This window comes from Salvelinus fontinalis, chromosome 9 (genome assembly GCF_029448725.1).
Source record: "Salvelinus fontinalis isolate EN_2023a chromosome 9, ASM2944872v1, whole genome shotgun sequence".
Classification (NCBI taxonomy): Eukaryota; Metazoa; Chordata; class Actinopteri; order Salmoniformes; family Salmonidae; genus Salvelinus; species Salvelinus fontinalis.
This window is the reverse complement of record NC_074673.1, coordinates 10,041,120-10,068,340: the sequence shown is the minus strand read 5'-3', so window position 1 is coordinate 10,068,340 and position 27,221 is coordinate 10,041,120. Positions and strand designations below refer to the sequence as shown.

General features: G+C 44.2%; 1 protein-coding gene across 3 annotated transcripts in view; it reads left to right on the top strand.

Annotated features, from left to right (window-relative positions):
* LOC129862036 (prickle-like protein 1) overlaps window positions 1–27,221 on the top strand; it is a 59,561-nt gene that overhangs the window by 13,227 nt on the left and 19,113 nt on the right. The window contains exon 1 of one of the 3 annotated variants that reach the window (XM_055933353.1): window positions 16,667–16,742. The exons of the other annotated variants lie outside the window; for them this stretch is intronic. The gene's annotated coding sequence lies outside the window, so the exon portion shown is untranslated. Of the gene's footprint in view, window positions 1–16,666; window positions 16,743–27,221 lie in introns of those variants that run through there. 3 annotated transcript variants of the gene reach the window in all.

The following is a 27,221-nucleotide window of genomic DNA, read 5'->3' as shown; positions in this document are numbered from 1 at the left end:
CCAGAGTACTCACTCCTACCAGTGAGCCTGGTCTTTTAAAGGACAAGAAAACACTAAATGACCAAGACTCCCACAATGCAGACAACTCTTCATGTTGATCCTGTAGTGCCTTTCCGCTGGTGACAGCCCAGCTCTGCCTAGTTGCATAGGCTCGGGATGCGGCCATCTTCGGCGACTCTCTGGGAAGTCGGGAAGCCTCGGGTCCTCTTGGCAACGGGACCGTCGGAGACTTCGGGGATGACTCAGAGGCAAGGTGGAATCCCGGGACGTGCGAGCAAAATCGAATTTCCTCAACATCCGTCGTTCCCGTAATCACCCATCGATACGGATGGTCAACGCAATGAGGGAATCGAGATCCATAAGTAACTCCTGAGCTGCATTCTCGTTTTTGACTTCCTCCGAGACGCCGTGCAGGAACATATCGAACAGTGCTTCCTGATTCCAAGCACTCTCGGCTGCCAACGTGCGGAAATCTATTGCGTAGTCTGCCACACTGCGGGAGTCCTGCCGAAGCTGGATTAGCTTCCTAGGCAGCTTCTCTCCCGGAGAACAGGGCCTCAAAAATCATCTTCACCTCTCCCACGAACTCCTCCAGACTACCGCATATGGCCGGCTGGTGTTCCCACACAGCAGTAGCCCAGGTGAGAGCCCTTCCAGACATCAGCGTGATGAGGTACGCTATCTTGGAGTGATCTGAGGGGAAGGAGGAGGGCTGAAGCTTGAAGATGAGGGCACACTGAGCTAGAAACGCCCGACAGGTGCTCGGCTCTCCATTGAAGAGTTCCGAGGGAGGTAAGCGAGGCTCCCGAGAAGGTGGAGTGACCGACGAGACGGCACTGCTAACCGCTGAGTTACTGAGGGGCTGTGGGGTTACCACCATGGTAGGCTGCCTCCCAGACAACCCGTGGAATTGCTCCAGCAAACTGTCCAACGCCCGGTCATGGCGTTCTGCCAACGTTTGGATTCCCTCCATAAGACCACTAAGCAATTCCTCATGCCTACCAATGGAGGCTCCTTGCGCAGCTGGTCTGCTGGGTCAGTCATGGCCAGTTCATACTATCACGTTTTCAGGGAAGACCCAGATGCAGACAACATCGAAGTAACAACAGGTTATTAATCCAACAGGGGCAGGCAAAAGACAGGTCAAGGGCAGGCACGATTCAGTAATCCAGACAGGTGGGGAAAAGGTACAGGATGGCAGGGGATGGCAGGCAGGCTCAGGGTCAGGGTAGGCAGAGGTCAGTAATCCAGATAGGTGGGGCAAAGGTACAGGTACAGATAGGTGGGGCAAAGGTACAACATCGAAGTAACAACAGGTTATTAATCCAACAGGGGCAGGCAAAAGACAGGTCAAGGGCAGGCAGGATTCAGTAATCCAGACAGGTGGGGCAAAGGTACAGGATGGCAGGCAGGCTCAGGGTCAGGGCAGGCAGAATGGTCAACACCGGAAAAACGAGAAAACAGGAACAATCGAGAGACAGGAACAGAGGGGAAAATGCTGGTAGGCTTGACGAAACAAAACAAACTGGCAATAGACAAACAGAGAACACAGGTATAAATACACAGGGGATAATGGGCAAGATGGGTGACACCTGGAGGGGGTGGAGACAATCACAAAGACAGGTGAAACAGATCAGGGTGTGACAGAAAGGTTGGAATATAACATTCCTTCCAAGTGCTGGATGCCATCAAAAGTGTTGGCATGACTGAGAAGTTGCTGAGAATTTTCAGTTACTTCATCTACATCTAGATTGCAGATGTGATTATTTCCAGTGATATTTGAAGCAAACACATAAAGTAAAAGTGATGCCACCATGCCGAAATTGCCGGTCGCCATTTTGTTGAGGGTGTCAGCTGATCCAGGAGAGAGATGGTATAGTCTGTTTCCTCTCTGCCTTCCCACTCAGACTAGTTTGACAGACAGTGAGATGCCTGTGTAGGATCTCTCTCTCTGAATTCTCTGTGAATTCTTTAACATCTGGTGTGGAGCAAAAGTCTTGCCTTTCAGTTGATCATTTATGTAGGAAATTAATCATCTAGTTGCAGATGTGAATCTTATTTTGGGTGCTAGAGGTTGTGGTTATTCACATGTTGTAAAAATATATCATATCCTATCCTGTTCTATTCTATTCTATTCTATCATATTATATCCTATTCTATCATATCCTATCCTTTTCTATGCTGTTCTATTATATCAAATTATATTCTATTCTAATCTCTTCTATCAAATTCTATCGCACATCTTTTCTTTTGGGTGCTAGCTAGTATTTATCCCCATGTTGTGAGTAGACCTATCTGTTGTCATCTGGTGGAAGTGACTATACGTCACAGTTGAAAGTTGGCTTGAGGCTAACATAGCTAACCTACAGGTGGGTCAATATTGATGCTAGGCTAACTGACGAGGCCATACCTAACAAACCTCAGTGCCACAATAGCCCCAGCGTGCCCAAGGCTGCCAGATGACATAGAGGCGTTTGTTTGACCTGCTACGAGGTCCATGGCAGCTCCTAAAGAGAAGAAGAGAGAGGAGTTCAAAGAGCCACGGTTTTGTTTGGTGTGCTTACACTGTCTTCCTGTTCTGACTGTTCTGTTAGGGCCTGGACTTGAAAAGAAAACAGTGGAGTGGAGGGAGGGAATGGCGAGAGGGAGGCAGGGAGGGAATGGAAGGAATGGAGGGAGGGAATGGAGGGAGGGAGGGAGTCTGTGAGGGAGGCAGGGAGGGAGGCAGTGAGGGAGGGAGGCAGTGAGGGAGGCGGAGAGGGAATGAAGGGAAGCAGGGAGGGAGGGAATGGAGGGAGGCAGTGAGGGAGGGACTAGCATTAGCCCCAAATTTAGAGGTAGCGTGTGTGTGTGTGTGTGTGTGTGTGTGTGTGTGTGTGTGTGTGTGTGTGTGTGTGTGTGTGTGTGTGTGTGCGTGCGTGCGTGCGTGCGTGCGTGCGTGCGTGCGTGCGTGCGTGCGTGCGTGCGTGTGTGCGCGTGCGTGTCTGCTCAACAGATGACTCTATGACGTTAACATGATTTAAAAAAATCCCAGATGGAGTCAAAAGAAAAACAATTTGCTTCTAAACGAATTGCCATTAAAATATTGGCAAATTGTTCAGCATGTTTCCACATTCACACGTAGGAGGCCGTCAGTCCAGAAAGTTGATTGAAATCATTTACATGTCATTAGTAACCTCAGTAGGAACATTTCCAACAATAACATAAACTGAAAGAACAGGACAGACAGTGTACATCCCAAATGACACCCTGTTCCCTACATAGTGCACTACTTTTAACCAAAGCCCTATGGACCCTGGTCAAAAGTAGTGTACTATATAGGGAATATGGTGCCATTAGGATGTAGAAATAGTACAGGCCTGTTGTAGGTCTTGTGTCTAACAATAAGCCGTGTGGCATGCCAGAGGGAAATGCATCTGTAATCTGTGAGGTGATAAACTCACGAGTGGTGCAGCGGTCTAAGACACTGCATCTCAGTGTTAGATGTGTCACTACAGACCCTGGTTCAGTCCTGGGCTGTATCACAACTTGCCGTGATCGGGGGAGTGCTATAGGGCGGCGCACAATTGGCCCAGCGTTGTCTGGATTAGAGGAGGGTTTGGCTGGGGGGGGGTAGGCTGTCATTGTAAATAAGAATTTGTTCTTAACTGACTTGCCTAGTTAATAAGTAAAGGTTAAGTAAAAATAGAGGCTGGTGTCCTGTTTTCCATATCTCACATAGCCTGGACACTGTTAAAGCTGTGCATTTAGCTCCCAGTCCCAGGACACCTAATGGTTATAGTATAGGATCTCACAACCCACAACCAAATCTCGCTACTCAATTTGAGATGCATTTATGTTGACATTTAAGTTATGTTACAATTTAAGCTAAAAGTCTGTTATGAGAGATTAGTCAGGTTGCTTTCAAACATGAAGAAGTCAGTTTACACTAAGCACTGTGAATGTCTCTCTTTCACTCAGCTGTGATGGCCTCTGACCTCTCCTGTTGTCCACAACGCGACCCCAAGCTATAGACAGGCCTGGGCACTGGTCCCCCCAGCCCACGTCCACGGTCAACCGGTGCAAGCTGTCGGGTGAGGGTGGACATCTCATACTTCACCCCTGGCCCCTGGACAGAAGTCTAATAATGGGGTCTGGGACGTCTATGTCCCCTAACCCTTAACCTTAGCCCTCTCTATAGGCTACCTGTGAGTGCTAGCTAGCTAGCTGTAGCTCCACAGGAAGGGGTGAAGAGGTCAACTTCAGAGTTAGGGAGGAGGGTTATGGGGGCTATAAAAGGAGGGGTATAATTCAGCCTCTTTTCTACCTCTCTTGTTCTTCCTGGTCTGTTTTTTACTACCACCTTAATGACTTAAATTGTGTCCAATTAAGCTAAGGGTTATGATTGAAGCATCTCTACTGACTGTAGTCTGAAGCATGTGTTTAATTAGCCAGTTATAAAAGACTGGAGCTAACGGAGTGTTCCTGCAGGAATGTTAATGATTGGTGGGATGATGAGATCCCTCACTGTGCTGAGAGAAGACACGTTTGACTGTTTCATTCAGTATTGTTGAATGCAGTGGTTTGCCGTTTGAATCCCTGTGGGTCGTCTGAAAAATGCTTCCATGTGTGAGAAGAAGGGAACTCTTTTTTCTTTTATGGGCCTTCTTCTTACGACTACCCTCGGAGCGGTCACATCCGGGGGCTTCGACAGGTCCAGATCATGTGCCAGTTTAGCTTTGAGCAAGAAACAAACAGGAAATGGTTTCCCTCCTCGCTGTGTGTGTGTCCCTCGCCATGCGTGGAGATAAAGTGTTTAACTCTGAGGAGAGCTGGAGGAGGAGCTCTAAGTCCCAGATGTGTTTAGTTGCAAAAGAAGGGCCTCTCGGGTGGCGCAGTGGTCTAGGGCACTGCATCCCAATGCTAGCTGTGCCACCAGAGACTCTGGGTTCGTGCCCAGGCTCTGTCGCAGCCGGCCGTGACCGGGAGGTCCGTGGGGCGACACACAATTGACCTAGCTTCGTCTGGGTTAGGGAGGGTTTGGCCGGTAGGGATATCCTTGTCTCATCGCGCACCAGCAACTCCTGTGGCGGGCCGGGCGCAGTGCGTGCTAACCAAGGGGTCCAGGTGCACAGTGTTTCCGCCGACACATTGGTGCGGCTGGCTTCCAGGTTGGAGGCGCGCTGTGTTAAGAAGCAGTGCGGCTTGGTTGGGTTGTGCTTCGGAGGACGCGTGGCTTTCGACCTTCGTCTCTCCCGAGCCCGTACGGGAGTTGTAGCGATGAGACAAGATAGTTACTACTAACAATTGGATACCACGAAATTGGGGAGAAAAGGGGGCACAGTTTTTTTTTATGAAATAACCAAAAGAAAAAAAGCCTGTTCTCTCTAGTTACATCTGAATAGAATAGCTTTGTTCGTTCCATTCCATGTCATGCTTTCACATTAAATTGTTACATTCTCCCCCACACTGTCTGACATCATATACTGGAAACCTTATTTTGCTTGTATAACTTAAAACTGTTATGGTCCATAATAACAGTCTGGGTTAGGGGAGGGTTTGGCCGGGGTTAGGGAAGGGTTTGGCCGGGGTTAGGGGAGGGTTTTGGCAGAGGTAGGCCGTCATTGTAAAATAAGAATTTGTTCTTAACTGACTTGCCTAGTTAAATAAAGGTTAAATAAAAAATAAAATAATCCAATCATTAATCATTGATGTTTGCACTCATGTTAACCTCTAGTTATATATAAAAGTAATGAGCGAAAAAAGCCACAATATTCTGTCGTGTGATTTCTTTCCCTTTTTTACTAAACAGATTTGCAGTCTGTTTAAAAATGTAGATGCAGCTATATTGCAAAATAAAAATTGAGAATTTCAATGTGATTGATGACACTTGCTCGAGGTCTGAATCAAATTCATAACTATCACGTATTAAAAACCAAATACCCAACCAATATGTTGACATTTAAAATGGCAGCGATGCGCTGTAACAGCTCTGTTTTCAACTGTCCTGGCCAGGCGCCTGACTAGCTGTGTGAAAACTGGTAGGAAAGGGGTTATCTGAGGGTTATACGGCTAACAAGCCACCAAGGTCCATCCCACTACAGTCTGACCTGGGTTTGTCGGTGCCATTCTAGCTAAGTCAATATCAACACTGCTCCGCCTCTGATTGTTAGCTCCACTACGACCACCAGTTCAGCTTTCTCTCCTCTCTTTCTTCCCTATTTTATCCCCCCTTCTTTTCATGGCGTAAAAGGATTGTTATTACAGTAGAGTGATAGGAGTTTATGAGGTCTTTATGACTCAGGGCTTTGTGTTAGGCTCTTCTCCTGGTGATAGTGCCCTGTATTGGCAGGTCACTGAAAGCCTGGAGAATGAGACAGTCAGGCCTCTAGCTTTTATGATATAAGGTAACTCACACATCATCACTGGGTGCTAATCTCAACAATGGGCTCTGAATGGTGTCAAGTAAACTGCAAATGAACCCTTAACTCTTAAGGTGTACTATACTGTGCTGTGCGCTGTGGGGGCGAGGAGTCCCATGGCCGAGACTGTCGTGACCTTCTCATTGCCCCTACACGGTTCTGCTTAACAGCCTCTGTCATGGGGTAGAGTTAAGGAAATAGAATTAAGCAATAAGGCACGAGAGGGTGTGGTATATGGCCAATATACCACGGCTAAGACGCTGTTCTTAGGCACAACGCAAGCAGTGCACATTTTTAGTATGTGATCCCTGCGGGAATTGAACCCACAACTTGACCAACTTGAGCCACACATGACCCCTAGTGTGATGATTATGTGAATTGCGATTTATACGTCATGGACACATACTATTACAGTTCTTGGCTTCCCTGGCCCTGGCTGCAACAATGGCTCTGTCCACACACGCACGTGTTGCAACAAAGGCCAGGGAGTGCGTGTGTGTGTGGACGAAGCCATTGTGCAGTCAAGTTTCAGTTCAGCGCACACACACGCACGCACGCAGGCACTCATGCACGCACACAAAAGCATGCACACAAAATCCACAAGCATCCATATTAGGGTAAAGCATGATGTTTCCTTAAAGCTGAGGTGACTAGGCCAGTGTTGTCCCCGCTAAATGATGTCCCCAGGGAAGTTAGGAACTCTATTTAGAGATGGACAGGGTTCCTTCCGGCAGACCTCCAGCCACCACAGAGGAAGCTCAGGTTGACGGTCTCCACCACCTCAGCCGGATCCAAACTAAACTAACTTTGTTTTCTGAGGCAACAGGAAGAGTTTCTTCACCTTTTCACATTCCTTTCCTCAGGGAGGGAAGGAGATGGAGGGGTCAACTGTCCTGCGGGGTTGGGGTCAAATCCATTTCCAGCCAAGTCAGGGAGTTTGGAATTTCAGTTTATTTCCTGAATTGACTGAATTAAAATGGAATTGACCTCAGCCCTACTGTCCTGCTTGTGGGATATTCCAGTCGTTCCAAAGCCAAAGGCAACTGACCAAAGAGGAAAAACACAACATATACGACAGTTACACAAAACAGTTGAACAGTTACAACAGTTACAATAGTCATAACAGGAGTCATAATAGTTACAACAGTACAACAGTTCAACAGTTCCAACCGTTACGACCATTACAACAGTTCAATAGTTACAACAGTTCAATAGTTACAATAGTTACAATCAATCAAATCAAATCAAATGTATTTATAAAGCCCTTCTTAAATCAGCTGATGTCACAAAGTGCTGTACAGAATCCCAGCCTAAAACCCCAATCAGCAAGCAATACAGATGTAGAAGCACAGTGGCTAGGAAAACCTCCCTAGAAAGGCCAGAACCTACATTTTTACATTTTAGTCATTTAGCAGACGCTCTTATCCAGAGCGACTTACAGTAGAGTGCATACATTTTATTACATTTTTACATACTGAGACAAGGATATCCCTACTGGCCAAACCCTCCCTAACCCCGGACGACGCTATGCCAATTGTGCGTCGCCCCACGGACCTCCCGGTTGCGGCCGGCTGCGACAGAGCCTGGGCGCGAACCCAGCCCAGCCTGGGCGCGAACCCAGAGACTCTGGTGGCGCAGCTAGCACTGCGATGCAGTGCCCTAGACCACTGCACCACCCGGGAGAGTGGGAAGGAAGAACTAGGAAGAAACCTAGTGAGGAACCAGGCTATGAGGGGTGGCCAGTCCTCTTCTGGCTGTGCCGGGTGGAGATTATAACAGAACATATATATAAGAGTTCAGTAGTTCAACAATTACAACAGTTCAACAGTTCAACAGAACAACAGTTACAAATCAAATCAAATGTATTTATAAAGCCCTTCTTACATCAGCTGATATCTCAAATTGCTGTACAGAAACCCAGCCTAAAACCCCAAACAGCAAGCAATGCAGGTGTAGAAGCACGGTGGCTAGGAAAAACTCCCTAGAAAGGCCGGAACCAACTGTTACAACAGTTCAACAGTTCCACAGTTCAACAGTTACAACAGTTACAACAGTTACAACAGTTCAACAGTTACAACAGTTACAATAGTTCAACAGTTACAACAGTTACAACAGTTACAATAGTTCAACAGTTACAACAGTTACAACAGTTCAACAGTTACAACAGTTCAACAGTTACGACAGTTACAACAGTTCAACAGTTACGACAGTTACAACAGTTCAACAGTTCAACAGTTCAACAGATCAACAGTTTCAACAGTTCAACAGTTCAACAGTTACAACAGTTCAACAGTTACAATAGTTACGACAGTTACGACAGTTACGACAGTTACAACAGTTCAACAGTTCAACAGTTACAACAGTTCAACAGTTACAACAGTTCAACAGTTACAACAGTTCAACAGTTACAACAGTTCAACAGTTCAACAGTTACAACAGTTACAACAGTTCAACAGTTACAACAGTTCAACAGTTACAATAGTTCAACAGTTCAACAGTTACAACAGTTCAACAGTTACAATAGTTCAACAGTTCAACAGTTCAACAGTTCAACAGTTACAACAGTTACAACAGTTCAACAGTTACAACAGTTCAACAGTTACAACAGTTCAACAGTTACAACAGTTCAACAGTTACAACAGTTCAACAGTTACAATAGTTCAACAGTTCAACAGTTACAACAGTTCAACAGTTACAATAGTTCAACAGTTCAACAGTTCAACAGTTCAACAGTTACAACAGTTACAACAGTTACAACAGTTCAACAGTTACAACAGTTACAACAGTTCAACAGTTACAACAGTTCAACAGTTCAACAGTTACAACAGTTACAACAGTTACAACATTTCAACAGTTACAACAGTTACAATAGTTCAACAGTTACAATAGTTCAACAGTTACAACAGTTACAACAGTTACAACAGTTCAACAGTTACAACAGTTACAACAGTTCAACAGTTACAACAGTTCAACAGTTACAACAGTTCAACAGTTACAACAGTTCAACAGTTACAACAGTTCAACAGTTACAACAGTTCAACAGTTCAACAGTTACAACAGTTCAACAGTGCAACAGTTACAACAGTTCAACAGTTACAACAGTTACAACAGTTACAATAGTTCAACAGTTCAACAGTTCAACAGTTACAACAGTTCAACAGTTACAACAGTTACAACAGTTACAACAGTTCAACAGTTACAACAGTTACAATAGTTCAACAGTTACAACAGTTACAACAGTTACAATAGTTCAACAGTTACAATAGTTCAACAGTTCCAACAGTTACAACAGTTCAACAGTTACAACAGTTACAACAGTTACAACAGTTCAACAGTTACAACAGTTACAACAGTTCAACAGTTACAACAGTTCAACAGTTACAACAGTTACAACAGTTCAACAGTTACAACAGTTCAACAGTTACAACAGTTCAACAGTTACAACAGTGCAACAGTTACAACAGTTCAACAGTGCAACAGTTACAATAGTTCAACAGTTACAACAGTTACAACAGTTCAACAGTTACAATAGTTCAACAGTTCAACAGTTACAACAGATACAACAGTTACAACAGTTCAACAGTTACAATAGTTCAACAGTTACAAAAGTTACAACAGTTCAACAGTTACAACAGTTCAACAGTTACAACAGTTACAATAGTTCAACAGTTACAACAGTTACAACAGTTACAATAGTTCAACAGTTACAATAGTTCAACAGTTACAACAGTTCAACAGTTACAACAGTTCAACAGTTGCAATAGTTCAACAGTTCAACAGTTACAACAGTTACAACTGTTCAACAGTTACAACAGTTCAACAGTTACAATAGTTCAACAGTTCAATAGTTACAACAGTTCAACAGTTACAATAGTTCAACAGTTCAACAGTTACAACAGTTACAACAGTTCAATAGTTCAACACTTCAACAGTTACAACAGTTACAACAGTTACAACAGTTCAACAGTTCAACAGTTCAACAGTTACAACAGTTCAACAGTTCAACAGTTCAACAGTTACAACAGTTACAATAGTTCAACAGTTCAACAGTTACAACAGTTCAACAGTTACAATAGTTCAACAGTTCAACAGTTACAACAGTTACAACAGTTCAACAGTTCAACAGTTACAACAGTTCAACAGTTACAACAGTTCAACAGTTCAACAGTTACAACAGTTCAACAGTTACAACAGTTACAACAGTTACACTAGTTCAACAGTTACAACAGTTACAACAGTTACAATAGTTCAACAGTTCAACAGTTACAACAGTTCAACAGTTACAATAGTTCAACAGTTCAACAGTTACAACAGTTACAACAGTTCAACAGTTCAACAGTTACAGCAGTTCAACAGTTACAACAGTTCAACAGTTCAACAGTTACAATAGTTCAACAGTTCAACAGTTACAACAGTTACAACAGTTCAACAGTTACAACAGTTACAACAGTTCAACAGTTACAACAGTTCAACAGTTACAACAGTTCAACAGTTCAACAGTTACAACAGTTACAATAGTTCAACAGTTCAACAGTTACAACAGTTCAACAGTTACAACATTTCAACAGTTACAATAGTTACAACAGTTCAACAGTTCAACAGTTCAACAGTTACAATAGTTACAACAGTTACAACAGTTCAACAGTTACAACAGTTCAACAGTTACAACAGTTCAACAGTTACAACAGTTCAACAGTTACAACAGTGCAACAGTTACAACAGTTCAACAGTGCAACAGTTACAATAGTTCAACAGTTACAACAGTTACAACAGTTCAACAGTTACAATAGTTCAACAGTTCAACAGTTACAACAGATACAACAGTTACAACAGTTCAACAGTTACAATAGTTCAACAGTTACAAAAGTTACAACAGTTCAACAGTTACAACAGTTCAACAGTTACAACAGTTACAATAGTTCAACAGTTACAACAGTTACAACAGTTACAATAGTTCAACAGTTACAATAGTTCAACAGTTACAACAGTTCAACAGTTACAACAGTTCAACAGTTGCAATAGTTCAACAGTTCAACAGTTACAACAGTTACAACTGTTCAACAGTTACAACAGTTCAACAGTTACAATAGTTCAACAGTTCAATAGTTACAACAGTTCAACAGTTACAATAGTTCAACAGTTCAACAGTTACAACAGTTACAACAGTTCAATAGTTCAACACTTCAACAGTTACAACAGTTACAACAGTTACAACAGTTCAACAGTTCAACAGTTCAACAGTTACAACAGTTCAACAGTTCAACAGTTCAACAGTTACAACAGTTACAATAGTTCAACAGTTCAACAGTTACAACAGTTCAACAGTTACAATAGTTCAACAGTTCAACAGTTACAACAGTTACAACAGTTCAACAGTTCAACAGTTACAACAGTTCAACAGTTACAACAGTTCAACAGTTCAACAGTTACAACAGTTCAACAGTTACAACAGTTACAACAGTTACACTAGTTCAACAGTTACAACAGTTACAACAGTTACAATAGTTCAACAGTTCAACAGTTACAACAGTTCAACAGTTACAATAGTTCAACAGTTCAACAGTTACAACAGTTACAACAGTTCAACAGTTCAACAGTTACAGCAGTTCAACAGTTACAACAGTTCAACAGTTCAACAGTTACAATAGTTCAACAGTTCAACAGTTACAACAGTTACAACAGTTCAACAGTTACAACAGTTACAACAGTTCAACAGTTACAACAGTTCAACAGTTACAACAGTTCAACAGTTCAACAGTTACAACAGTTACAATAGTTCAACAGTTCAACAGTTACAACAGTTCAACAGTTACAACATTTCAACAGTTACAATAGTTACAACAGTTCAACAGTTCAACAGTTCAACAGTTACAATAGTTACAACAGTTACAACAGTTCAACAGTTACAACAGTTCAACAGTTACAACAGTTCAACAGTTCAACAGTTACAACAGTTCAACAGTTACAACATTTCAACAGTTACAATAGTTACAACAGTTCAACAGTTCAACAGTTACAACAGTTACAACAGTTCAACAGTTACAACAGTTACAACAGTTACAACAGTTCAACAGTTACAACAGTTACAACAGTTACAACAGTTCAACAGTTCAACAGTTCAACAGTTACAACAGTTACAATAGTTCAACAGTTACAACAGTTACAACAGTTACAATAGTTCAACAGTTCAACAGTTCAACAGTTCAACAGTTACAACAGTTCAACAGTTCAACAGTTCAATAGTTCAACAGTTACAACAGTTACAACAGTTACAATAGTTCAACAGTTCAACAGTTCAACAGTTACAACAGTTCAACAGTTACAACAGTTCAACAGTTACAACAGTTACAATAGTTCAACAGTTACAACAGTTACAACAGTTACAATAGTTCAACAGTTCAACAGTTACAACAGTTCAACAGTTCAACAGTTACAATAGTTACAACAGTTACAACAGTTCAACAGTTCAACAGTTACAATAGTTACAACAGTTACAACAGTTCAACAGTTACAACAGTTACAATAGTTACAACAGTTACAACAGTTACAACAGTTCAACAGTTACAATAGTTACAACAGTTACAACAGTTCAACAGTTCAACAGTTACAATAGTTACAACAGTTACAACAGTTCAACAGTTACAACAGTTACAATAGTTACAACAGTTACAACAGTTACAACAGTTACAACAGTTCAACAGTTACAACAGTTCACCTTACAGTGAAATGTTTACTTACAAGCCCTTAACCAACAATGCAGTTTAGAAAAAATAAGTGCTAAGAAAGTATTTACTAATTACCTGAAGTAAAAAATAAATGAAAAATGAAAAAAAAGAAAGAAGAATATAGAAAAATAACAAGTAATTAAAGAGCAACGATAGAATAACAGTAATGAGGCTATATACAGGGGGTACATTTACATTTACATTTACATTTAAGTCATTTAGCAGACGCTCTTATCCAGAGCGACTTACAAATTGGATACCGGTACAGAGTCAATGTGCGAGTGCTCAGGATAGTCGAGGTAATTGAGGTAATATGTACATGTACGTGCATATTACCTACATGTACATATTACCTCGACTGAGGTAGTTTTTTTTCAGACACTACAAGTAATGAGGTAAAGTGACTATCTATAGATAATAACCAGAGAGGGGAGGGGTCAATGTAAATAGCCCGGGTAGACAATTGGTTAGCTGTTCAGGAGTCTTATGGCTTGGGGGTAGAAGCTGTTAAGAAGCCTTTTATGTAAAACGCCCCTGTGGATTGAACCCGGTGATACATTATTCTGTCTGTGTGGTGGGGTCTTGCTGACATCATTGTTGACTGGGACAATAAGGGAGACGCAGCAGGCAGTTGTTCAGTATCTAGGGAAACGGGAAAGAGAAATACCTAGTCAGTTGTACAACTAAAATGTGTCTTCCGCATTTAACCCAGCCCCTCTGAATCAGAGGTACGGGGGGCTGCCATAATCGACATCCACGGCGCCCGGGGTACAGTGGGTTAACTGCCTTGCTCAGGGGCAGAACAACACATTTTTACCTTGTCAGCTCGTGGACTCAATCCAGCAACCTTTCGTTTACTGGCCCAACGCTCTAACAACTAAGCTACTAGTTTAGGGGACAGGGAGTAGTGGTCAATGGGAATGTGATGGAAAACAGAGACTGCATGTGACATCTAAATTGCATATTTACAAATCTACTCTCAGTAACAATTAAGCATGAATCACATTAAATCACATCAGACACTACAAGACATTTGAGGTTAAGATGAAACAAAACCCAGTAAAAACACTGACCACTTTTCTCAGTTGCTGTGACGGTTTCATAGTGAAAGGAGAGATAGGAATGTCATGTGAGAGCCATTGGACCTGTGGGCTTGGTTTGACCACCATCAGTCTGGTGGTAACCCAAGCTGTGGCATCGGTCGCTGGTGTGATGTGGTGTGATGCGCTCGTCAGGGAAAGGGGTCTTGTGGGGAAAGCTCACTGGTGGTTCTCATTTGATGTGTGTTTGAAGTGCGAGAGGAGGCTCACCAAAGGGCGGAGACACCCTGAGCCTGGCTCTGCCCCTGAGTGTCTGGGTTAAGGTTTGGCAGGGGATAGGGGTTGGGGTGAGAGGGGTTGGGGAGGTGGGAGAGCACACTGCCCACAAAATGAGGTGGAAACTGAGCTGTACTTCCTAACCTCCTGCCAAATGTATGACCGTATTAGAGTCACATATTTCCCTCAGATTACACAGACCCACAAAGAATTAGAAAATAAACCACATTTTACTAAACTCCTTTATCTATTGGGTGAAATACCACAATGTGCCATCACAGCAGCAAGATTTGTGACCTGTTGCCACAACAAAAGGACAACCAGTGAAGAACAAACACCATTGTAAATACAACCTATAAATACAACCTATTTATGTTAATTTATTTTCCCTTTAGTACTTTAACTATGTGCACTATCACTATCATTGCAACACTGTATATCGACATAATATGACATTTGAAATGTCTTTATTCTTTTGGAACATTTGTGAGTGTAATGTTTACTGTTCATTTTGTATTGTTTATTTCCCTTTTCTTTATTATCTATTTCACTTGCTTTGGCAGTGTAAGCATATGTTTCCCATGCCAATAAAACCCCGTAAATTGAATTGAATTGAGTGACTGAGTGAGTAGTAGTGGGAATGCCATCTGGCTGAACTGCCCGCCTCCACACATATAGTCACACACCCTCAAACAGTAGCTTCACACACACACACACACACACACACACACACACACACACACACACACACACACACACACACACACACACACACACACACACACACACACACACACACACACACACACACACACACACACACACACACACACACACGTCTCTGGTTCTACTGTCTTTGCTTTGATGTGTGCTGTGGCTGTGCTGAACGCTCTGGGAGGGAAGGCTGTGCTGAACGCTCTGCGAGGGAAGGCTGTGCTGAACGCTCTGGGAGAGAAGGCTGTGCTGAACGCTCTGGGAGGGAAGGCTGTGCTGACCGCTCTGGGAGGGAAGGCTGTGCTGACCGCTCTGGGAGAGAAGGCTGTGCTGAACGCTCTGGGAGGGAAGGCTGTGCTGACCGCTCTGGGAGGGAAGGCTGTGCTGACCGCTCTGGGAGGGAAGGCTGTGCTGAACGCTCTGGGAGGGAAGGCTGTGCTGACCGCTCTGGGAGGGAAGGCTGTGCTGACCGCTCTGGGAGAGAAGGCTGTGCTGAACGCTCTGCGAGGGAAGGCTGTGCTGAACGCTCTGGGAGGGAAGGCTGTGCTGACCGCTCTGGGAGGGAAGGCTGTGCTGACCGCTCTGGGAGGGAAGGCTGTGCTGAACGCTCTGGGAGAGAAGGCTGTGCTGAACGCTCTGGGAGAGAAGGCTGTGCTGAACGCTCTGGGAGGGAAGGCTGTGCTGACCGCTCTGGGAGGGAAGGCTGTGCTGAACGCTCTGGGAGGGAAGGCTGTGCTGACCGCTCTCTGGAAGAGAAGGCTGTGCTGACCGCTCTGGGAGGGAAGGCTGTGCTGACCGCTCTCTGGGAGGGAAGGCTGTGCTGATCGCTTCGGGAGGGAAGGCTGTGCTGAACGCTCTGGGTGGGAAGGCTGTGCTGAACGCTCTGGGAGGGAAGGCTGTGCTGAACGCTCTGGGAGGGAAGGCTGTGCTGACCGCTCTGGGAGGGAAGGCTGTGCTGACCGCTCCGGGAGGGAAGGCTGTGCTGACCGCTCCGGGAGGGAAGGCTGTGTGCAGGGCAGAGGAGGGGGAGCCAGGCAGCTGTGAGCCTGTGACTGTCCTGGATTCAGTAGAGCTACAGAAAGAGAGAAGGAGGCTCCCGTCCTGGATTCAGTAGAGCTACAGAAAGAGAGAAGGAGGCTCCCGTCCTGGATTCAGTAGAGCTACAGAAAGAGAGAAGGAGGCTCCCGTCCTGGATTCAGTAGAGCTACAGAAAGAGAGAAGGAGGCTCCCGTCCTGGATTCAGTAGAGCTACAGAAAGAGAGAAGGAGGCTCCCGTCCTGGATTCAGTAGAGCTACAGAAAGAGAGAAGGAGGCTCCCGTCCTGGATTCAGTAGAGCTACAGAAAGAGAGAAGGAGGCTCCCGTCCTGGATTCAGTAGAGCTACAGAAAGAGAGAAGGAGGCTGAGTCCGCAGAGAGAGAAACTGAAATAGGAGAGGTTGCTGTCCTGGATTTTTTTTAGCTGCAATAGAGGGAGATTGAAAGAGGAGGGGCTGAGCCAAGAGCCATGTAGCCCAGAGCCAGTGGAGAATAACAGACAGGCCTGAGTCTTGATAAAAGCCTGCTTAGGAGAGCTTTCTGCACAAAGGTAAGACCACTGGGGCCTCTGCCAAAGGAAGTTGATAGGAGTGGATAAGAAAAATAGCTATCCTAGTTGTACCTGCACAGCCTAAAAAATACATTTGACATTTGAAATGGGATATTTTGCCTTAAATGTCTCAGCCTTAGCAGTGATTTATAGGTTTAAACTGGATTTAAAGAGTGATTTTAAGACTGTTTTATTGGTAAGATGGTTGCATGTATTTATTTTTTACTCAGTCTTCATTTTTAGGAAAACATTTTTTGAATATGCATACATTCTACTGTAAGTGGGATACTAGTATGGGCATTGGTCATTGAAAGTGTGTCTGAGCCATTGGTCTAATGCTATCTGAACAGGATCAGTAGTGTGGTTGATGTTCAGCGAGCTGTGTGACAGCAGCATGTGTGTTGGGGACCGGGTGCAGGCCAGGCGGACATGTGCAGGTGGTCTCTCTCACAGCGCAGGGTAGGTAGGCTTAGAAGTTCCCTCTCTCATACCCATTTGGTCTTGAAATAACACTCCCCTGGGATGGCGGGAGACACAAGGCTTAGCTAGCACTACTTTGAGTTGACATGGGATAGACAGGGCTGTGAGAAACTATTCTTTTGAAGTTGATGTCAATGGTATTTGCGTGGTATTTTCAACATGACTAGTTCAGCTCATTGTTTCGGTACATTGAATAGTTGGATAATTTAGGTATTGGATAACGATTTTCTATTTAACACAGTTGATTCGAATGATTTACAATCTTAAATACTTGTCAGTTTTGAGAATGATTTATGTGTAGGTCAGTGTTTCTTTAAGTTCCAGTGATTTTACAAGGGGCTGGTTTTATGAAGTGCCAGCAGGTGACTCAGTCCTAATCTGAGTACATGTGTTTTAGGATTGTTTCAAGTTCCAAGTTGTATTTGTCGTACGGGAAACGCACGGTATACGTTGTCCAACGAAATGCTTTGTTTATTGGATTTGAAATCATCTGTTCCGCTCGATCTTGACTAGAGAAACATCTTGTTTGACGAGCAGAGAAAAACAGACTTGTCTCAATATGAACTGGAGAACCTGAGCCTTTTGAACTGCACATCTTGTTTTCTCTCCAAGTAGACCTCGTGTACAACCCAAATAACACCCCGTTCCCTATAAAGTGCACTACTTTTGACCAGAACCCTATGGGGCCCTGGTCAAAGTAGTGCACTATATAGGGAATAAGGTGTCATTTGGGACGTTAACCATAGACCCTAACCAGAGTGAGTCTGTGAGTGAGACTGTGCCAAATCAAACATGTACAGTCCAGACATGCTGACAGAGAACTGTGTGTTGGGGCTGTGGGCTTGTCCATCATTCGTCTCCTTGAGGATGTGAGACAGTAATTCAGACCAGCAGCTGGTTATTTTCCCGATTCTTTTAACAAGCGTTGTTCATCTACTGTACTAGATGGATTTACTGTGTACATCTACACTTTATTTGGAGGACATCTTTCAATGAATGAGTTGAGATGAGAAATACAATACAAAAAATGTAATTGAACTGTGAAGTATGACTCCTGGTTTATTTAGTCTTGTGGGACTGTGTCATTATCCTTCAATAAATCTGCCGACAACGTGAAGCAGATGTCAGGACACTTGTTGTATCCCATCTATATGTCGGCTGTATGGCAGCACAGATCCTGTTGTTTCCCTCATTCCATGACTGAAGTGTCCTCTACATTGTAATTCATTGCGTATTTAGCATTTCCATAGGAGTCAATAGTCAGTGGTTACCCCAGCATGGTTTATCTCTATCCATACCCATCCATACCCCCCAGACTCCACCAACCCACTACCCTGTCCCCCTCTCCCTGCTCTGTGGGGAGATACCCTACCAACCACTCCCCGCCCGGCTGGGGGTACAACGTCTCAGTGGGGAGATCAGATATGCATCTGAGGCTCCCAAGGTAAAGCCATGTTAACAAGCACCTTTACAAAAGGCTGTTAAACATTCAAGAGTGCAGGGGTCCGGGCCACATCGGCCGGAGGGAGGGGAACACAGGAACTAGCTTACTGTGAGCTAACATTGTAAGAGTTAACTTTTCAACTCTTGAGCTTTGAGAGTTTGTCAGAGAGTTTGTGTGTGTGCTGGGTAAGATGGTTTGGTAGTCAGTCAGTAGGTTGAGGAAATTAAATCACTGACATCTGAGGTGAGAATTAGCATACTTGCAGATGAGGTTCAGGGAAAGGCATTGAGCTATTGTCTCTGATGGGTAATAAATGTGTTTTTATTTAACTAGGAAAGTTAGTTAAAAACTATTTCTTATTTTACAATGACGGCCTACCCCGGCCAAACCCAGACGATGCTGTGCCAATTGTGCGCCGCCCTATGGGACTCCCAATCACGGCCGGTTGTGATACAGCCCGGGATCGAACCAGGGTCTGTAGTGACGCCTCTAGCACTGAGATGCAGTGCCTTAGACCACTGCGCCACTCGGGAGCTATGGTCTCTGATGGGTAGCCAGTGAAGTCTGATCTGGCTGTATCTCAGACTTGACATTCTTCTGAGGCAGGTTCTGAAGGGGAGGAAGAAGCTTCTTATCTGATGTGAAAGCAAACATCTTTCGCTCTTTTTCTCCCTCTCTATCTATCTTCTCTCTCCCCCCCACTTTCTTCCTCTCTCTCTCCCCCTCTCTTTCTCCCTCTCTCTCCCCTCTCTTTATCTTCTCTCTCTCTGCCCCCTCTCTTTCTCTCTAATGAATGTCATATGTATCCCCCTCTGTGACATAGCATGGCCCATGCTGCTAAAGTCATGTTTTCTCTCTACTTTACTCTGGCTGAACTTTCTCTATAGCCTTAATCTACCCTGAGATACACAGCCCACTACTCTCTATATACAGTAGTTAACCTTAATATACCCTGATATACACAACCCACTACTCTCTATATACAGTAGTTAACCTTAATCTACCCTGATATACACAACCCACTACTCTCTATATACAGTAGTTAACCTTAATCTACCCTGATATGTACAACCCACTACTCTCTATATACAGTAGTTAACCTTAATCTACCCTGATATACACAACCCACTACTCTCTATATACAGTAGTTAACCTTAATCTACCCTGAAATACACAACCCACTACTCTCTATATACAGTAGTTAACCTTAATCTACCCTGATATACACAACCCACTACTCTCTATATACAGTAGTTAACCTTAATCTACCCTGATATACACAACCCACTACTCTCTATATACAGTAGTTAACCTTAATCTACCCTGAGATACACAACCCACTACTCTCTATATACAGTAGTTAACCTTAATCTACCCTGAGATACACAACCCACTACTCTCTATATACAGTAGTTAACCTTAATCTACCCTGAGATACACAACCCACTACTCTCTATATACAGTAGTTAACCTTAATCTACCCTGATATACACAACCCACTACTCTCTATATACAGTAGTTAACCTTAATCTACCCTGAGATACACAACCCACTACTCTCTATATACAGTAGTTAACCTTAATCTACCCTGATATACACAACCCACTACTCTCTATATACAGTAGTTAACCTTAATCTACCCTGATATACACAACCCACTACTCTCTATATACAGTAGTTAACCTTAATCTACCCTGATATACACAACCCACTACTCTCTATATACAGTAGTTAACCTTAATCTACCCTGATATACACAACCCACTACTCTCTATATACAGTAGTTAACCTTAATCTACCCTGAGATACACAACCCACTACTCTCTATATACAGTAGTTAACCTTAATCTACCCTGAGATACACAACCCACTACTCTCTATATACAGTAGTTAACCTTAATCTACCCTGAGATACACAACCCACTACTCTCTATATACAGTAGTTAACCTTAATCTACCCTGATATACACAACCCACTACTCTCTATATACAGTAGTTAACCTTAATCTACCCTGAGATACACAACCCACTACTCTCGATATACAGTAGTTAACCTTAATCTACCCTGAGATACACAACCCACTACTCTCTATATACAGTAGTTAACCTTAATCTACCCTGATATGTACAACCCACTACGCTCTCTCAAAGAAGGCCACATTGTTTGGGGTTATTTCAATAGATGTAGATACAACAAGAAGTGCCTTATTTTGCACCCTTTTGATTGAAGACAGGTTCTCTTGGTTTGAGGGTCTCTAATCATCATGAATGCAGTAGATAACAGCTCATCTTCGGGAGAGAGAGACAGGGGCGGAGAGAAAGACAGACATTTTGGGTCAGATTACACAGCCCCACAAATAATTCCAAAACAAATCAAATTTTCATAAACTTCCATATCTATTAGGTGAAATATGACAGTGTGCGATCACAGCAGCAAGATGTGACCTGTGTACACTGTAATGAAACTCAGGGAGAAAAAGGTGTAGATTCATGCACAGAGTGCGGCAGGTTCTTATTTCACCTTCACAGAAGGCAGGAATCGTGGTCACAGGCAGGCAATGGTCATACACAGGTAGGCAAACAGGCAGGCAATGGTCATACACAGGTAGGCAAACAGGCAGGCAATGGTCATACACAGGTAGGCAAACAGGCAGGCAATGGTCATACACAGGTAGGCAAACAGGCAGGCAATGGTCATACACAGGTAGGCAAACAGGCAGGCAATGGTCATACACAGGTAGGCAAACAGGCAGGCAATGGTCATACACAGGTAGGCAAACAGGCAGGCAATGGTCATACACAGGTAGGCAAACAGGCAGGCAATGGTCATACACAGGTAGGCAAACAGGCAGGCAATGGTCATACACAGGTAGGCAAACAGGCAGGCAATGGTCATACACAGGTAGGCATACAGACAGGTGAATCAAAACTAGGACTGAAGGCTATAACTGGTTCTCACAAACGAGCTGGGAAAGGCTTAGTAGAGTCAAAACGAACAATACCTCACAAAGGAACAAACAGAATGAACTGAACTAAATAAGGAGCTGATGAGACCAGGTGAGTAACTAACACAGGTGAAATCAATGAACAAAAATGAAAGACAGGGCTACGTTCAAGAATACAAAGAAACAGAACACAAGGTTGACTAAGAAAATAAATACAGAACCTTACAGCCACAAGGAAAGGTCAACAAGTTATGAACAAACACCACTGTAAATACAACCCATATTTATGTTGATTTATTTACCTTTTTGTACTTGTTACAACACTGTACATAGACATCATTTAACATTCTATTATTTTTTAACTTTTGTGAGTGTAATATTTATTGTTAGTTTCTGATTGTTTATTTCACTTTTATTGATTATCTATTTCACTTGCTTAGGTAATGTAAACATATATTTCCCATGCCAATAAAGCCAGAAAGTCCCCACAATAATAGTAAACGAGGGTTAAATGATTAAGGTTAAGGGTTAAGGTTAGAATTAGGGTTACGGTTTAAAAGTTAGGTTTAGGGTTAGGAGTTAGAGTTAGGTTTAGTACTAGGATCAAATCAAATCAAAGTGTATTTGTCATGTGCGCCGAATACAACAGGTGTAGACCTTACAGAGAAATGCTACTTACAGGCTCTAACCAATAGTGCAAAAAAGGTATTAGGTGAACAATAGGTAAGTAAAGAAATAAAAACAACAGTAAAAAGACAGTGAAAAACAGTAGCGAGGCTATATACAGTAGAGAGGCTACATACAGACACGCTCTCTGTAGCCGACATGAGTAAGACCTTTAAACAGGTCAACATACACAAGGCTGTGGGGCCAGACGGATTATCAGGACGTGTGCTCCGGGCATGTGCTGACCAACTGGCAGGTGGTAGTAGAGCTGTGGCCTCTACTATCACAGTGTTCTGACCCTGTACTATCACAGTGTTCTGGTCCTCTACTATCACAGTGTTCTGGTCCTCTACTATCACAGTGTTCTGACCCTCTACTATCACAGTGTTCTGGTCCTCTACTATCACAGTGTTCTGGTCCTCTACTATCACAGTGTTCTGACCCTCTACTATCACAGTGTTCTGGTCCTCTACTATCACAGTGTTCTGACCCTGTACTATCACAGTGTTCTGACCCTGTACTATCACAGTGTTCTGGTCCTCTACTATCACAGTGTTCTGACCCTGTACTATCACAGTGATCTGACCCTGTACTATCACAGTGTTCTGGTCCTCTACTATCACTGTGTTCTGGTCCTCTACTATCACAGTGTTCTGGTCCTCTACTATCACAGTGTTCTGGTCCTCTACTATCACAGTGTTCTGGTCCTCTACTATCACAGTGCTCTGACCCTCTACTATCACAGTGTTCTGGTCCTCTACTATTACAGTGTTCTGGTCCTCTACTATTACAGTGTTCTGGTCCTCTACTATCACAGTGTTCTGGTCCTCTACTATTACAGTGTTCTGACCCTCTACTATCACAGTGTTCTGGTCCTGTACTATCACAGTGTTCTGGTCCACTACTATCACAGTGTTCTGACCCTCTACCATCACAGTGTTCTGGTCCTCTACTATTACAGTGTTCTGGTCCTCTACTATCACAGTGTTCTGGTCCTCTACTATCACAGTGTTCTGGTCCTCTACTATCACAGTGTTCTGGTCCTCTACTATTACAGTGTTCTGACCCTCTACTATTACAGTGTTCTGGTCCTCTACTATCACAGTGTTCTGGTCCTCTACTATTACAGTGTTCTGGTCCTCTACTATTACAGTGTTCTGGTCCTCTACTATCACAGTGTTCTGGTCCTCTACTATCACAGTGTTCTGACCCTGTACTATCACAGTGTTCTGACCCTGTACTATCACAGTGTTCTGGTCCTCTACTATCACAGTGTTCTGACCCTGTACTATCACAGTGTTCTGACCCTGTACTATCACAGTGTTCTGGTCCTCTACTATCACTGTGTTCTGGTCCTCTACTATCACAGTGTTCTGGTCCTCTACTATCACAGTGTTCTGGTCCTCTACTATCACAGTGTTCTGGTCCTCTACTATCACAGTGTTCTGGTCCTCTACTATCACAGTGTTCTGGTCCTCTACTATCACAGTGTTCTGGTCCTCTACTATCACAGTGCTCTGACCCTCTACTATCATAGTGTTCTGGTCCTCTACTATTACAGTGTTCTGGTCCTCTACTATTACAGTGTTCTGGTCCTCTACTATCACAGTGTTCTGGTCCTCTACTATTACAGTGTTCTGACCCTCTACTATCACAGTGTTCTGGTCCTCTACTATCACAGTGTTCTGGTCCTCTACTATTACAGTGTTCTGACCCTCTACTATCACAGTGTTCTGGTCCTGTACTATCACAGTGTTCTGGTCCACTACTATCACAGTGTTCTGACCCTCTACCATCACAGTGTTCTGGTCCTCTACTATTACAGTGTTCTGGTCCTCTACTATCACAGTGTTCTGACCCTCTACTATCACAGTGTTCTGGTCCTCTACTATCACAGTGTTCTGGTCCTCTACTATCACAGTGTTCTGGTCCTCTACTATCACAGTGTTCTGGTCCTCTACTATCACAGTGTTCTGGTCCTCTACTATCACAGTGTTCTGGTCCTCTACTATCACAGTGTTCTGGTCCTCTACTATTACAGTGTTCTGACCCTCTACTATTACAGTGTTCTGGTCCTCTACTATCACAGTGATATGGTCCTCTACTATTACAGTGTTCTGGTCCTCTACTATCACAGTGTTCTGGTCCTCTACTATCACAGTGTTCTGGTCCTCTACTATCACAGTGTTCTGGTCCTCTACTGTCACAGTGTTCTGGTCCTCTACTATCACAGTGTTCTGGTCCTCTATTATCACAGTGTTCTGGTTCTCTACTATCACAGTGTTCTGGTCCTGTACTATCACAGTGTTCTGGTCCTCTACTATCACAGTGTTCTGGTCCTCTACTATCACAGTGTTCTAGTCCACTGCTATCACAGTGTTCTGGTCCTGTACTATCACAGTGTTCTTTCTGGTCTACTGTCACGCCTGACTTCTTCAAAGGCACCAGTCAAGTGTGGCGGGTTTTCTCAGCTGTATTCCCACCAGCTCCCCTAGCCCGGTGTGCCCTGCCCAGCAACGGGGGGGGGGGGGGGGGGGGGGGGGGGGGGTGGAAGCTGGGGAACGAGGGGGGTGGAGAAGGTGCGCTGACCACTGGCTGGGCTCCATTGAAGTCTCACAGTCAGAGCTGTAGAGCTGTGGCCTTTTCTTTTGAGAAATGACCACAACTGCCCGTTATTTTTCCCCATGCCTTTTTGTCCTACAAGGCCGTTCAGCATGGCTGGTACAGCTCAGAGTAGCTGGTGGTATGTTACTTCAGACAGGTTGGACAAAACAATAAACAATACAAAAACGACCGTGAAGCTTAAGGGCTATAGTGCCACAAACAAAGACAACTATCCACAACGAAAGGAGGGAAAAAGGTCTACCTAAGTATGGTTCCCAATCAGAGACAACGATAGACAGCTGTCCCTGATTAAGAACCATACCCGGCCAAAACATACAAAGACAAAATCATAGAAAACAAAACATAGAATGCCCACCCCAACACACCCTGACGAAACCAAATAGAGACATAAAAAGGCTCTCTAAGGTCAGGGCGTGACAGGTGGGTAGGTGAGGGTGTGCGTGTATGTGTGTATGCGTGGGGTGAATCAGTCTTTGATTTATCTGTCCTATTTCTATCTGTCCATGTCAGGGTCCACTCGATGGTCCCCATCCCTCTATCTCTCATCCCTCCATCACTCTATCTCTCATCCCTCCATCTCTCTATCTCTCATCCCTCCATCCCTCTATCTCTCATCCCTCCATCCCTCTATCTCTCATCCCTCCATCTCTCTATCTCTCATCCCTCCATCCCTCTATCTCTCATCCCTCCATCCCTCTCTCTCTCACCTGTCAGACAGACAGCGCCCAGACCTCCCCTGTTTCACCTATCTCTCATCCCTCCATCCCTCTCTCTCTCACCTGTCAGACAGACAGCGCCCAGACCTCCCCTGTTTCACCTATGTCTCTTCCCTCTATCCAAAGATGAAAGGATGATTAGAGAGACAGACAGACGCCCTCTTCCCTCCCTCTCTGTGGCAGGTTTAAAAACAAACAGCCCTGAGGAGAAGAAGAGGGCGGAGAGATAAACGAGAGAGATGGGTAAAGAGCAGGGGCTTTGGACATTCCCCACATGGCACTGTGATCCACAGGGAGTTGTGTATCCTATGTCCAGGGTTACTGTTGTTATACAGACCTCCAGCTGTAGTCAGGGAGTTGTGTATCCTGTGTCCAGGGTTACTGTTATACAGACCTCCAGCTGTAGTCAGGGAGTTGTGTATCCTGTGTCCAGGGTTACTGTTGTTATACAGACCTCCAGCTGTAGTCAGGGAGTTGTGTATCCTGTGTCCAGGGTTACTGTTGTTATACAGACCTCCAGCTGTAGTCAGGGAGTTGTGTATCCTGTGTCCAGGGTTACTGTTATACAGACCTCCAGCTGTAGTCAGGGAGTTGTGTATCCTGTGTCCAGGGTTACTGTTGTTATACAGACCTCCAGCTGTAGTCAGGGAGTTGTGTATCCTGTGTCCAGGGTTACTGTTGTTATACAGACCTCCAGCTGTAGTCAGGGAGTTGTGTATCCTGTGTCCAGGGTTACTGTTGTTATACAGACCTCCAGCTGTAGTCAGGGAGTTGTGTATCCTGTGTCCAGGGTTACTGTTGTTATACAGACCTCCAGCTGTAGTCAGGGAGTTGTGTATCCTATGACCAGGGTTACTGTTGTTATACAGACCTCCAGCTGTAGTCAGGGAGTTGTGTATCCTGTGTCCAGGGTTACTGTTATACAGACCTCCAGCTGTAGTCAGGGAGTTGTGTATCCTGTGTCCAGGGTTACTGTTGTTATACAGACCCCCAGCTGTAGTCAGGGAGTTGTGTATCCTGTGTCCAGGGTTACTGTTGTTATACAGACCTCCAGCTGTAGTCAGGGAGTTGTGTATCCTATGACCAGGGTTACTGTTGTTATACAGACCCCCAGCTGTAGTCAGGGAGTTGTGTATCCTGTGTCCAGGGTTACTGTTATACAGACCTCCAGCTGTAGTCAGGGAGTTGTGTATCCTGTGTCCAGGGTTACTGTTATACAGACCTCCAGCTGTAGTCAGGGAGTTGTGTATCCTATGACCAGGGTTACTGTTATACAGACCTCCAGCTGTAGTCAGGGAGTTGTGTATCCTGTGTCCAGGGTTACTGTTGTTATACAGACCTCCAGCTGTAGTCAGGGAGTTGTGTATCCTGTGTCCAGGGTTACTGTTATACAGACCTCCAGCTGTAGTCAGGGAGTTGTGTATCCTGTGTCCAGGGTTACTGTTGTTATACAGACCTCCAGCTGTAGTCAGGGAGTTGTGTATCCTGTGTCCAGGGTTACTGTTGTTACACAGACCTCCAGCTGTAGTCAGGGAGTTGTGTATCCTGTGTCCAGGGTTACTGTTATACAGACCTCCAGCTGTAGTCAGAGAGTTGTGTATCC